The following is a 14,534-nucleotide window of genomic DNA, read 5'->3' on the forward strand; positions in this document are numbered from 1 at the left end:
CCATGAAGACAGCTCTGCGTCAGCAAGGAAGAACCCCTGTCAAGTACCTTTCATCGACACTGGAACGGGTTGGGAAGTCGTCACCAGGAAGAAGTCACCCCCAAGACAGTTCCAGTTTCAGCGCCAACACCGATGCCAGCGCCCATGTCAACACCAGCAGCAGCATCAACTTCAGCGCCAACCACATCAGCAGAAGTCAACTTCGCAGCAGAAGCCGCAAGTGCCCGCAACTGGTGGGCCCAACAGAAGAAGACCCAAGGCCGTGTCAAACCTTGCCCTCATCTACGACCACAACCACCGGGGAGAGCGAGTGCCACCCAAGCCATTCAGGGACCACATTCACATCATCCCAAAGGCTAGTTCCCGTAGTAGCCTGGTGAGATACCCTTGGGGAAAAATGCATGGGAATCCACACCTTAATAATCCAAAACACCATTTTGATCCTTACCTGGCCCAAACCTACCCCTTAGCCAAACAGAACCAGCCACTAACATACCTTGAGGCTGCCAGGAAAGGACATAGCCATAGGAAACCCTTACAGAATGAGCCAACCCAACCATGCCACCAAAATATACACCTCGGCCTTGGACGACAGCCGGTTCGGGGAGCAGCAGAAGAACCCTCCTTCCGCAACAGTGACTCTAAGGGACCAGCCGAAGCCGATCTCCGAGGACGTAGATCGAATTGAGTGGGGGAGAATGTCACAAGTGACTCCTTCGCCGCACCATCAAGCACCTTCAGTGAGCCATCCGAGTGCCATCCGTGTGCCTTCATGGTGTCAACATGTGTGTCATGGGTGGGCTTTACTTGTATTTTGTAAGGGGGACCGCCAATGGCGTTATTGTAATTACTTAGTATGCTTTTCCATCATTTTGATGTTTCCTATTGTCACTCCCCCAAAAGCTTAACGTACTCTTTGAGGGGAGGTAGGTAGTCGAGTGAGCTCATAAGCGTGTAAAGGTTAAGCACGAGATCCCCTCGACACTGTACTGTGTGCTTGTGCTTACCACTGATTAATGCAATACAAGTAGCCTTTTGCTAATTCGTGTGCCTTCGTGTTGCCTTTGTGTGTGTGTTTGCTTTGTTTCGTAGGCTTACTCGCCCATTTCGAGTGCCGCACGGGGCCCCAACGATTACCCCCGTGACAATATGGCAATTTTTGAACAGTGTGATCGGAAAGAAATGCCAGATGGCAGTGCTTCATATGGCAATTTTTGGGCAGCAGTGCAATGATGTTTCTCAAATATACAGTACAGCTCTTTATTATTGTGGATACACTTTTTTGTAATTCCTAAAGTTTTTTTTCTTTTGTATAGTCGGATGTTTCGGTAGCATAGTTCTTGCTGTGCAGTTGTGGGGGTGTAAAGTCCTTTTGATTCTTAATACAATAAGTTACCTTAAAGTGGTCTCCATTCCTATCACATAGGATGCCAAATGCACCAAATCCATTTCTCTCATCTGGCTCCAATTCTATGGGCAACATCCTCCTCAATATCTCCCTTGATATGGATTACCAAACCAAGTTGACAAAGAGGTCACATTCAGATGTTTCTTGGTCCCTATTCCCCAATCTGCTTCAACTATATGTGGAATATTGAATGTTTTGCTTAGACATTCTCTCTCACCTAAATTCTCTAGTAATCTGGCTATTCTATATAATTCTGACATGTGATCTAGTTTTTGTTTTAAAGAATTAAATTCAGATGGTCAAATAGAGTCCAGTTTTTAACACCTTGGAACCTACTTTTGCTGCAAGTGGTTGTGAAATAAATCATGCTTCCTCAAGGTTTTTAATCTGTAACTGATTCACAAAACAATTTCTGTCTCATCCAATCAATTTGCTGTCTCCATTTCATGTTCTAATTCCAACCATTCAATTTCCTTGCACTCAGTTGCTGGTTGAACAAGATCTATTCTACATCTCATGCATCTAGGTAATCTTGGATAAATCTAAATCATAGTTGGGATATCGGAAGTGTTTTATAGATTGTTGAATTGATTATCAGTTGTAACCAGTGATTTAGAAAGTGCACAGGCAAGGAACATTATAGGGTATGCACCTTGCCTAAGTCCCGGGCAGAGTATTTTCAAAAGGTGCATGCCTGGTGCGCCCTGCACTTCAGCCTAGGCATGTGCCTTTTGAAAATCTGTGCATTTTCTGTTTTTTGTGTTCGCTCGCTTTGTTCACTCACTGAAGCTCTGAATATTTGCTAATGTTGCTCATCCATTCATTGTAATAAAAAAATATCTTTATAGGGATTAAGAATTTAAGACCCTAATATCTTTATAGGGGCTTGGTACAAAGGCGGCTCATAGAATAAAGAATGCATAATGTTTAACATCACATTAGCTTTTTGATGTAATGCAATTGGGAAGAAAATAAAGAGATTAAGAGTTTACATTTGAATACGTTTTATATGTAAAGCTAGGTTTTATTTTTTCATCAGGCAACTTTGAGAAGGTTTAGGAATAGAATAGTAGCCTTGAAGGATGAGAATGAGAATTGGATCAGAGCCAAGACTAAATCACAAACTCATAATGAACCATTTTGTAGAGTTGTTTAACTCCTCTAACCCTGGTTTAGAAATGGAAATCTTAAAGGTAATCCAAGAGAAGGTTAGTAAAGATGACAACTTGTGGCTGCAAAGATAAATGGAAGATGAGGAGATTATGGAAGCCCTGTTCCAAATGAGCCCCCATAGTAATTTTGAAGGATGAGAATAAGAATTGGATCACAAGCCAAGACCAAATCACAAAATTTTGTAGAGTTGTTTAACTCCTCTAACCCTGGTTCGGAAATCGAAATCTTAAAGGTGATCCAAGAGAAGGTTAGTGAAGAGGACAACTTGTGGTGATCCAAGAGAAGGTTAGTCCCATGCCCACCCTCCATTTTTTTACACAAAATCCCCTCCATTAGATCAGAATTTTAGTTTGACCCACTTAAACCCAAAATTGCCAAAATACCCCCGTAAGATCCAAAAATTAGTTTACCACCCTTATACCCTAATATAAATTTTAACCTTTCTTTCAATTTGAACTAATGGTCTGAATCTACTATTCAACACCTTTCTCTGACACTACAGTGACCAAACTGAAATCTCCCCTTCCCTGAATACTCAAATCTTATTCTTTCCATCTCTTGCTCAATCTCTTTCTTTTTTTTTCTCTTTCTCTCTTTCTTACAAACACACCGTCTCTATCTCTGTCTCTCTCCCTTCCCTTTCCCCCATCTCTTTATTTTCTTCTCGGCGCATCCCTTGTTTCTAGCCACTGCCAAGAACAATGGTGGCATTCTTCCTCCTATTTTTGTCTTTTTATTTTCCCTCACCTCACTCTATCTTTTTCTTTCTCCTCGTTTTCTCTCTCTTTATTTCATTCCTTCACCTCCCGACTCCCCTGTCTGCCATAGCATAGGACTATCAACAAACATCTGTTAACTAGACTTGTCTCCACCTGATTCCATTTAGAATTGAATACCACCCCAGCCACCACTGCTAATTTAATTTCTCCTAATCCTCTATTGACTATCACCTGGTTTGGAATAAAGAGCAAAAATAGTAACATTAGACTGCATTTCTCACCATAGATTGAGTAGGCTACATCAACGAGCAATATCAGGATCGAGAGATCTCAGTTCAAGCATCATTTTTCAATTGATTGAGGTCATTCAAAGCCGATTTACTGGTTTGGAGATCTATTTTATACAACTGTCAGTATCTGGTATCTATCTAGTGATTTCTGAGTCTGGTATCTGCATAGTGATTCACAATGAGCTGATCTTCATCTTTTATAATTCCTTAGTTTTTCTTTCAGTTTGTTTTGGCTTTTCGGTTATGATTTGGATAATCTGAATGATAATAGCAATAATAAAATGGATGACATAAATCTCTAGTCAGGCAAGATCTGGTTTTGTTTTAGTTTCTATTTTCTGTTTTTATCAGTTCTATTGTTATATGGTGTATTTTTCTTATTCTAGTGTGATAGGTTCAAATGAAATTGATCCATTTGTGTTTTGAGGGAATAGAAAGGATTCATATCTGTATACATATATGTGAGAAAAATTTGACATGAAGAAAATTTTCAGTAAAAGATGGTTAACCAAATCAAGTTCATTGTCAATAAGTTTAATTCGATGTGTAGTTGTTCCTATTTCATGTAGAGGCTTAATCTCAACCCTCATCTCTTTTGAAATAAATGAATAAAAGCAGAACCACAATACACTTATGCAGCAATGATAATAATAATAAATAAATGATAATAATGACAAAAATAGTATAAGAATAAGATTACATGTATTTACAAGTAAGAGAATAAAGTGAACAATAATATGTGCATTCAAAGACAAAAACAAAAATGAATGAATTGACAAAAATGGTATTAGAATGGCAATGATGTAGTAGAAGTGCTAATAAAATAGTAATATAACAAAAATAATAAAGTAATAATAGAATATTAAAATATTAATAAACTAATACAAAATTAAAAAAATTTTCAGTTGATTCCGATTCCAACTTCAAATGAACCACACAGCAATGATTGGAATCTGACTCCAATTTTCATTTGAACCAAACAGGCGTCGGGAATAGGTGATTCTGGTTCCAATTGCAGGGGATTCCGATTCTGATTCCAATTCTGATACTGGCTGTGAACCAAATGGACCCTAATTTATTTTCAGGTACCACTCAGAACTCTCATTTTCATCTAAAGTGAAACCAATTCTGACTGTCATCATAAGAGGGAATGAGTTCATTTATTGAAATCCAGAAGACCAAAATGCAATTATTTCATTCCAGGTGTTCCAACACTACACTGCTAAATGGTTAACAAAACATTCAGTCACTCAAAATGACTGTGAAAGCAAAGAGAAAAAGAACCTTAGAGCAAATAATCAAACTATGATTGTGAAGTTCAACAATAAAACTTAAAAAATGCATTGAAGTGGTTAAAGAAGAAAACATAATCAAGACTGAGTAACAACATGTACAGTTAAAAGAAGCGAACATAATGATTAGAGATAAATATTGGAGTATTAAAAACAACAACAAAAACAGTTCAAAAAGAAAAAAACATAAATATCAGTTACCTTAAATTATATCAACGTCTGCTAGTTTTTCCAATGGAGCGCTTCCCAGAGAATAAGTGCTTGGGTTTCAAAGTTGGAATGACCCTATCTGCCTCTCCCCGCCGAGCATCCTTGTTCCTTTTCTTGACAGATTTCTTAGCAAGTTTTACAGCTTTCACTTTCTGTGCAGAATCCTTAAAGCCCTCTCCTGGAACAACATCACTAGGTGGGTGTGATCTTGATCTAGTTCTCATACGTAGCTTCTTGCTAGGTAGATCAGCATCCATATCCATAGCATCACCATCATTATCTTCCCTGGACAATGATCGCTCTCTCTTCCGGCCCCTCCTAGAGACAGACCTGCTGTGTGCCCGGTTAATGGCTGAAGTGGGGTCAAGCCCCAATGCAGACAGCTGCCTCCCCATCCTCTCTGATGTGAATTTCATGTCTTTATCAAATTTTCTTGGTATAGTAGGCCTACTCTCTGCAGTGCTCTTCTTGATCCTATGATGTTGAACGAGCAAGCTTTTTTTCTTCCTAATTTCGGCCAAGGCTTCTTGCTCTTCTGGAGTTAACTCCTTACCATCCATCTCAAAATCATCATCATCGGCTTCCTGTTCAAGCCGGAGCCCCTCTTCCCTCTCCAACTCCTCAAGTCTATGCAAGATGTCTGGATCAATAAAGTCTGCGACATTGTGACCATCATATATTTCTGGCATTATATCTTCTTTCCATTCATCATTTGCTAAGATATAATTCTTCCTCAAGTTAGCTGAGTAAACACCAGCCCCACCATTCTCATTCTCCAAATCTTTTTCAACTTTCCTCTTCTCTTTTTCTGTTGCTGCCTTAGCTTTGGCTTCCAAAACTGCCTGTGGAATACAAGGTAGCCTTTCCTTCTGATCCCGTGGCTTTGGGATTGCAACATGAAAACGATTCAGGCAATCATTCATCTTCTTTGACTTCATCTTTAATTCTACACGTTGATTCAATAGTCTCTCACAGGCTGCATTCTTCACAGCTATGACTCCATCCTCGGTCAAAGTACTCATAGTCAAAAGGACACCATCATCATTAATAGCCTCACCACCTTGACCTATAACAGTTTTCATAGCTTCATCTTTCATCTCCATGACCAACTTCTTGTCTTCATCAGAAAGTTCATCAAATGGCTGCAGATCTGTCTTGTTGCAGACAATAATTAGTGGTTTGTTCATAAACAATGACTTGATATTGTGGAAAAGAACAGCCTGCTGAGCAATGCTGTACCCACAAGACCCAGATATATCCAGGAAAAATAAGACAGCAGCTCGAAGGTGGGCCAGAGCAGTGATGCTGCACATCTCAATGATGTTACGATCCTCAAAAGGACGGTCCAATATCCCTGGAGTATCAATCACCTGGTATCTTAAGTATTTATAGTCAGTATGACCAACAAAGAGAGACTTTGTGGTGAATGCATATGGCTGTACATCCACATCAGCTCTAGTGATCTTGTTGATAAATGAGCTCTTGCCAACATTTGGATACCCACAAATCAAGATTGTCCGGGTGTTTGGGTCAATTGAAGGTAGCCTTGCCATGTGTTGTCTTATCTGCTCTAGGTAGGCCAAGCTAGGACCAATACGTTTGATCACCGTACACATGCGTCCAAGTGCCGCAACCTTCAGACATTTGCATCTATAGAGTGAATCACCATACTTCAACAGCCTAACATAATCCTTTGCAATCTTACCAATGAGATTCCTTGCAGTGTTGATCTGGCTTAAAGCAAGCTTATAGTGATCTTTATTATAAAGCACATGGAGAAGGTCTCCATAGAATGGATGTATGTCATCCAGCCTAGGAAACTCATCAATGATGGTAGAAAGCTTCTCGTGAAAGTTCTGTTGAGTGAATTTCACTTTACGCATGTAGAATTGACGAAGGCGAGAGATGGCATAACCCTTGTGGACAACAGTTGGGGTCTGACGCTGGGTGCGGGAGAGGATGATGTCAATGAAGTCCTTCCCACTGGGGACAACAGTGATCTTCTTGAAGTTGTATTGCACCATTGTTCAGGTTTCTGTTTACAATGCAGAACATAAAAATGAATTGGAAAAGTATTAGGGAGGGGACTAGTGCTGGAAAAGATACAGTTTATGTTGTTGAATATTTATCAAATAGTTCATATCAATAAATGATTAAAACATTTGATTCACATTGGACTCAGCAACTGGTCCATGAAATGGCAAGCATATTAGTTCTACAATGGTACAAGAATTGTTTCATGAGTAGAACAGAAAGCAGAATTACATGTAATCAAACTTCAGAGAAAGTAAAAAAAAAAAGTCAAATGAAATAAAATGATTTTTCCCTACTGAAATTGGTAAGAGAAACAATACATGCTTGAATATTAGTATATTACAAACATGGAGAATATACTCATCAAACAACAAGGAACCAATAACCTGTTTCAGTCCAATAAAAAACCTAAAAAGGTCAAGTATTCACAAAAATAGAGACAAAAAGAAAGAATTAGATCCAAACCTAGGCGTGGCAAAGGGATAGGATGTGTTGGGCTGGGTGCTAACCCACCCATTAATGACCAACACCCACTAGTGACCCATTATAAATGCTTGTTAGTGGGCCACAACCCACCCTGACCCTCACCCACCCTTACCAACCAATATTGACCCACTTACCCAAAGTAGATATCTTTTTTTTTCTTGCATTTCTCTACTTCAAATACCACAACTGGTGCAAAATTACCAAAAAAAAACTAAAAAATAAAGAAAAAAGTCAGAAAATTCCAAAAAAAATGCCAAAAATTTAAAAAAATATTAAACATAATGTTAATAAAAATATAAACTTAAAATTTAAAATAAATGATTTAAAAAACCTATTATCTAAAATTAAAATACATAAACATAACATGTAAAATGTATTCAAATGAAAATTTAAAAATAAAAGCAAACATATAAAGCATTTTCAAGCATGTAAAACCCACAATCTCTTTTTTTCCTTAATTGCATTGCTTCAAGTAATTAATGTGATGTAAAACATATTGCATTCTAGATTCTATGAGTCGCCATTGTAGCACGCCCCACGAGGCAAGCCCAAAGAAGTCTATGAGAACCCCCTATTTGCTTATGTTGTTCATTCATTAATTGCAATAAAACATCTTCTTAAAAGGCAATGAAAGTTGTAAAATCATTATTTTTTATGTGAGAAATAAGAATTTCAGACCCTAACATAGACTTGTTTGGGCTTGCCTCGAGGGGTGTGGTTGGGGTTCCGGGGGCACAGCCCCTGGCCCAGCCGTTAGACTCAAAAAACAGCAAAAAGCGCACGCCTGGGATGAGGCGCACGCCTAGGCGCACCAGGTGCGCGCCTTTTGAAGGAGGTGCACCTAGGACCTGGGCGAGGCGCATACCCCAAAATGCGCCTAGGTGCGCTTTTTAAATGACTGAACTCGCATACCCAAAAATTACAAAAAAATGCAGGGAATGCAGGAAATGCAGAAACAAATGGAATAAAACAGCTAGAGATTCAATTATTGGATTAAATAAACAAAAAGAACATAATAAGACTAGAAAGAATGTATAAAATCCATATTAATCTATGATGTGGGCTGCAATTCTAGGGAAAAACACATTTAAGGCTGTTTCTATAAGTCTATAACAAGTAAAAAAAGGGGCTCAAAAGAAAGGCACATTTAACGCTATTTGGTAGCATGTTCCAGCGGAAGCAACCAGTGACAAAGTCAACAGCTGGGTGAGTCATAATCCATTGGAAAAGGAACAACTGGAATTACTCTATCTGTTGTACATATACTTCTAATATACAATATTTAAGTTAGTAAGTTATTTCTGCATCTTTAAATGTCTTAGGAGTGAAATGTATATTGTGTACTGATTGTATACAACATAAAAGGCCAGAGAAGATATTAGATAATTTAGATGTTTTGATTGATATTTCTCTCAAATGGTGGCTGATGAGGGCGGATTTGGCCCTCCAGTGAAAATATGACACCTGGCACTTCATGCCAACTAGGGGCAGCTCGGCATAGGTAGCTCGCCACTTAGGGGCAGCTCGGCACTTACAAGCAGCCTAGCGTCTTACGAAGAGCTCGCCACTTAGGGGCAGCTCGGCACTTACAGGCAGCCTGGCGTCTTACGAAGAGCTCGCCACTTAGGGGCAGCTCGGCACTTACAGGCAACCTGGCGTCTTACGAAGAGCTCGCCACTTAGGGGCAGCTCGGCATAGGTAGCTCGCCACTTAGGGGCAGCTCGACATAGGCAGCTGGCCACTCCACAGGCAACCTGGTGTCTTACGAAGAGCTCGGCACTTACAGGCAGCTCGGCATAGGTAGCTCGCCACTTAGGAAGCTTGGCGTATCGCAAGAAGATCTCCTGCCTGACAACCGTACCTGACAGATCCGAAGGCCTGCGCCCACGTCTCTCGCCAGACGGCGCCGTGCCTGCCAGCCCTGAGAGCTGTCCCTTGCCTGGCAGAGCCGTACCCTACAACAGCTGCCTGCACCCACCACCTCAGTTCTGGCAATAACGGCTACGGCAGAGAGACAGAGGTGGTTATGCCTGACTTGACAGAAGCGGTTACGCCTGATGTGACTGGGCACCACTATATAAGGACTCCGACCCCCAAAGACAAAGGAAGAGAATGGAAAAATGGAGGTAACCCCTGCTCTCTAGCTCTCTCATTTCTCTAATATCATCTTCAAGCTCTCTACTATCAGAGTGCTAACTTAGCCATTGGAGTGGCCCCGCTGGGTAAACACCCTCGGGTCCTCTGATTCAGTTCTCGCAGGTCTCTCAGTTCCCACCATCCACAAAGATCAGCATATCATCTCTCGCAGGCAGGATGGGACCTTCAGCTCCCGCCGTCCGCAAAGAGGAGCAGATCATCTCATGCAGAGGGCAGTCGGGTTGCACACCACCAGGGAGCTCGTCACCAGGTAGCTCACCACCAGAGAGCTCGTCACCAGGTAGCTCACCACCAGGGAGCCCGTCACCAAGTAGCTCACCACTAGGGAGCTCGTCACCAGGTAGCTCACCACCAGGGAGCTCGTCACCAAGTAGCTCACCACCAGGGAGCTCGTCACCAGGTAGCTCACCACCAGAGAGCTCGTCACCAGGTAGCTCACCACCAGGGAGCTCGTCACCAAGTAGCTCACCACTAAGGAGCTCGTCACCAGGTCGCTCACCACCAGGGAGCTCCTCACCAAGTAGCTCACCACCAGGGAGCTCGTCACCAAGTAGCTCACCACCAGGGAGCTCGTCACCAAGTAGCTCACCACTTCGCCACCAGGGAGCTCCATCATCCTCTAAGTCATAGGCCACCTGGAAGCAGGTCAAATGACGAAATATTTAGCCAAAAATTGATACATCACGAAAAATAAAAAAATTGGTACGTGACCAGAACCAGTTACATCAATTGGCGCCGTCTGTGGGAACACACGACAAAAAGCTAAGTTCTCATCCTACAAAAGCTAAATCCTCTCCTCCCAAAAAAGCTAAGTCCTCACTTTTTAGAAACTGAAGCTCTCACTTTATAGTTTCCATTTTGTATGAACTCAAAGACTATGCAGGGAGCTAACAGGCTAAGTAGCTCTACCAACTTTACTTTCAATTCAGATAAAACCTCGTCAGTCCTCTTCGTGAGGTCCCCCCTACAAAGATGAGCTCTTCGTGGCTTCCGCGGGAGTTGGCGGGCAATAGACTACATGGGCGCCCTTGCTGGTCGAGCCTTCCAAGGTTCCTGTGAGAGCTGGCGACCTAAAGTTAGTAGTGCTACCCCCGAAGGTCGAGATCCTAGTAGCTTCTTGTAGGAGTAGGTGACCGGCATTATGAAGCTGACGCAACGCATTCATAGATCTAAGGCACCTCACAGGTAGTTCGGCACCCGGTTAGCCCGACACCTCACAGGTAGCATGGCACCTGGTCAGTTCGGCACCTCACAGGTAGCTCGGCACCTGATCAGCTCGGCGCCTTACAGGCAGCTCGGCACCCGGTCAGCCCGACACCTCACAGGTAGCTCGGCACCTGGTCAGCCCGACACCACATAAGTCCCAGTCGCCTCTTTGGCATGGGCAAAGTCAAGAAGAGTGGACTACGAGTCGCTCCCAAAGCCTACGGGCCACATTACTACTAAAAAACCCAGTCACCTCTATGGCATGGGCAACACAACTGCTTAAGACCCAATCACCTCTTTGGCATGGGCAAAAAACCCAGTCACCCAAAGCCTACGGGCCACATTACTGCTTAAGACCCAGTCGCTTCTTCAGCATGGGCAAAATCAACAAAAGTGGACTATAAGTTGCCCCTAGAGCCTAAGGGCTACAGTACTGAACTGGCGGAGACCTCCTCACCTTACAGGCAGCTCGCCACTTACAGGCAGCTCCTAGAGCCTAAGAAATTGGATCAGCGCTTACTAACTCGTCGACTTACAGGCCAAAAGGAGAAATCTACTCCCTTCGCCGAGTTACTCTCATCTCGGGAGTGGGGGGCAAATGATGAGGGCGGATTTGGCCCTCCAGTGAAAATATGACACCTGGCACCTCATGCCAACTAGGGGCAGCTCGGCATAGGTAGCTCGCCACTTAGGGGTAGCTCGACACTTACAGGTAGCCTAGCGTCTTACGAAGAGCTCGCCACTTAGGGGCAGCTCGGCACTTACAGGCAGTCTGGCGTCTTACGAAGAGCTCGCCACTTAGGGGCAGCTCGGCACTTACAGGCAGCCTGGCGTCTTACGAAGAGCTCGCCACTTAGGGGCAGCTCGGCACCTACAGGCAGCTCGGCATAGGTAGCTCACCACATAGGGGTAGCACGACATAGGCAGCTGGCCACTCCACCTGGCGTTTTACGAAGAGCTCGGCACTTACAGGCATTTCGGCATAGGTAGCTTGCCACTTAGGGTACAACCGTACCTGACAAATCCAGAGGCCTGCACCCACGTCTCTCGCCAGGCGGCGTTGTGCCTGCTAGCCCTGAGAGTTGTCCCTTGCCTGGCAGAGTTGTACCCTACAACAGCTGCCTGCACCCGCCACCTCATCTCTGGCAGTAACGGCTACGGCAGAGAGACAGAGGCGGTTATGCCTGACTTGACAGAGGCGGTTACGCCTGATGTGACTGGGCACCGCTATATAAGGACTCCAACCCCCAAAGACAAGGGAAGAGAATGGAAAAATGGAGGTAACCCCTGCTCTCTAGCTCTCTCATTTCTCTAATATCATCTTCAAACTCTCTACTATTAGAGTGCTAACTTAGCCATCGGAGTGGCCCCGTTGGGTAAACACCCCCGGGTCCTCTGATTCAGTTCTCGCAGGTCTCTCAGTTCCCGCCATCCACAAAGATCAGCATATCATCTCTCGCAGGGAGGATGGGACCTTCAGCTCCCGCCGTCCGCAAAGAGGAGTAGATCATCTCATGCAGAGGGCAGTCGGGTTGCACACCACTAGGGAGCTCGTCACCAGGTAGTTCACCACCAGAGAGCTCGTCACCAGGTAGCTCACCACCAGGGAGCCCGTCACCAAGGGAGCTCGTCACCGGGTAGCTCACCACCAGGGAGCTCGTCACCAAGTAGCTCACCACTAGGGAGCTCGTCACCAGGTAGCTCACCACCAGGGAGCTCGTCACCAGGTAGCTCACCACCAGGGAGCTCGTCACCAGGTAGCTCACCACCAGGGAGCTCGTCACCAAGTAGCTCACCACTAGAGAGCTCGTCACCAAGTAGCTCACCACCAGGGAGCTCGTCACCAAGTAGCTCACCACCAGGGAGCTCGTCATCAAGTAGCTCACCACCAGGCAGTTCGCCACCAGGGAGCTCCATCATCCTCTGAGTCATAGGCCACCTAGAAGCAGGTCAAATGACGAAATACTTTGCCAAAAATTGATACATCACGAAAAATAAAAAAATTGGTACGTGACCAGAACTGGTTACATCAGTGGCAAACAGTGATATCATTTTGAGACAAACAATGATCAAATCACATTAACCTAGGTTCTAGAATCTAGATGGAGTAAGATTCTAGCTTCAATTGAAATGATTGAGAGAAAAGACGGGTCTTGTGAGCCAGGAACCTGTGTTTTCTAGTGATTAAATTGGGGAGCTGCAATTCAGCAAGGTGCATCCATTGGGCTAATTTTATCTCTTCCTTTCAAGATTACTACTGTAAAAGCCACGGTTGTTAAAAATTTTCTTGTAAGTTGATGGTTGCCATTGGAGATTTAAGATTACTCTGTCTCTTATGTGCTCTTAATCTTAAATAGGGAAGAAACACAAACCACTTACAAATTCTAAAATGAATGAAGAGTAATAGGGAAGAAACACAAGCCACTTATAAATCAGCACAAATTTCAATTACCATGAACTAAAAGGAAAGGACATCTGCTTCACTTTTCAAAATCATTTTTTTCTACACACTTATTTCTCACAATGAGATAATCCGTTTACAGACAGAATCCAACACACAAATGGAAAAAGAGGACAGAGGAAAGCCCAAACACAGACTCAGGATACCAACCAACAAATCAAGACTCAACCGAGAATCAACTCCATTATTTTTTTCACACGACAATGACGCTTCTGAATGATTCATTCTTCAACCAGAACCAATAGAAACAAACGGGAAAACAGGGCCGACTTGGAGTCTTTGTTTGAAACGAATAATTTGTTATGTTTTCGTTTTAAAACTTAATCAAATTAAGTAATTTGAAACAACAGAACCAAGAACCTAGATTACCCCTTTTGTTGATCCCAAAAGGATATTGGTGCTAACAGTGATTTGGACCGCCGGAAAATAACGACAACTGCGAAATAATAAAGTGAGAGGTATTGCTTCAATGGCGACTAGGAGCGGAATAGGAACTTTGCAGCGTTGAGGCTTGCTTCAATGGCGGAGGGGAGAAGTTGCAGAGGCGACAAATGGAGGTTTGGAAGGGAGAGGGCCGTCAGTGGTGCTGAAGGTTGTCTGAATGGCGACTTGGAGGTTGGACCGGAAGAAGGGTTGCAGGCTTGAAGAAGAAAACCTCGAACCCTAAGCCTAACCCTGACGACCCAACCCACCCTGACGGCCTGACCCTTTTCCTCTGACTCTAGTGGGTCATTCAACCCACATTGGAGTCTGGCTACCAACACAAATTCTGCCAACTACCTACTAACGACGTCTCCTAACGATGCTTTTTGCCCTTTCATGTGTGAATTGATGGGACCGACGCTTATTCAATCCCCTTAGGCCATGTTTGGTTTGCTGCCACTCGCCTCATTTTTTTAATTCTTGTCGATTCTAAAAAAAATGGGCAAGAATGAATGAGATGTGTTTGGATAATCATTTCTTGCAATAGGACTCATTCTTCTCATAATGAAATTTTGGTCTCGGCAAAAAACTTAACCTATTTTGTGGCATGAAAATTTTTCATGCCTTATTACCAATTCTTTTTTTGTTCGAGTTTGAAACTTGAGTCCTTTCGTC

General features: G+C 43.2%; 1 pseudogene across 13 annotated transcripts in view; it reads right to left on the reverse strand.

Moving 5' to 3' along the window:
* Positions 1-14,180, reverse strand: part of LOC104596848 (nucleolar GTP-binding protein 1 pseudogene) — a 30,874-nt pseudogene extending 16,694 nt beyond the window's left edge. For 6 of the 13 annotated variants that reach the window (XR_016076441.1, XR_016076443.1, XR_016076442.1 and 3 more), the window contains exons 1-2: positions 13,806-14,179; positions 5,084-7,127 (exon numbers count right to left, since the gene is read on the reverse strand). The product of XR_016076441.1 is annotated as a nucleolar GTP-binding protein 1 pseudogene, transcript variant X3 (transcript). Of the gene's footprint in view, positions 1-640; positions 4,810-5,083; positions 7,128-13,805 lie in introns of those variants that run through there. The other 7 variants (XR_016076448.1, XR_016076444.1, XR_016076445.1 and 4 more) reach the window with 4 other exon arrangements.
* Positions 14,181-14,534: the final 354 nt, after the last annotated feature.

Source organism: Nelumbo nucifera, chromosome 5 (genome assembly GCF_055504915.1).
Source record: "Nelumbo nucifera cultivar China Antique chromosome 5, China Antique-T2T, whole genome shotgun sequence".
NCBI lineage: Eukaryota > Viridiplantae > Streptophyta > Magnoliopsida > Proteales > Nelumbonaceae > Nelumbo > Nelumbo nucifera.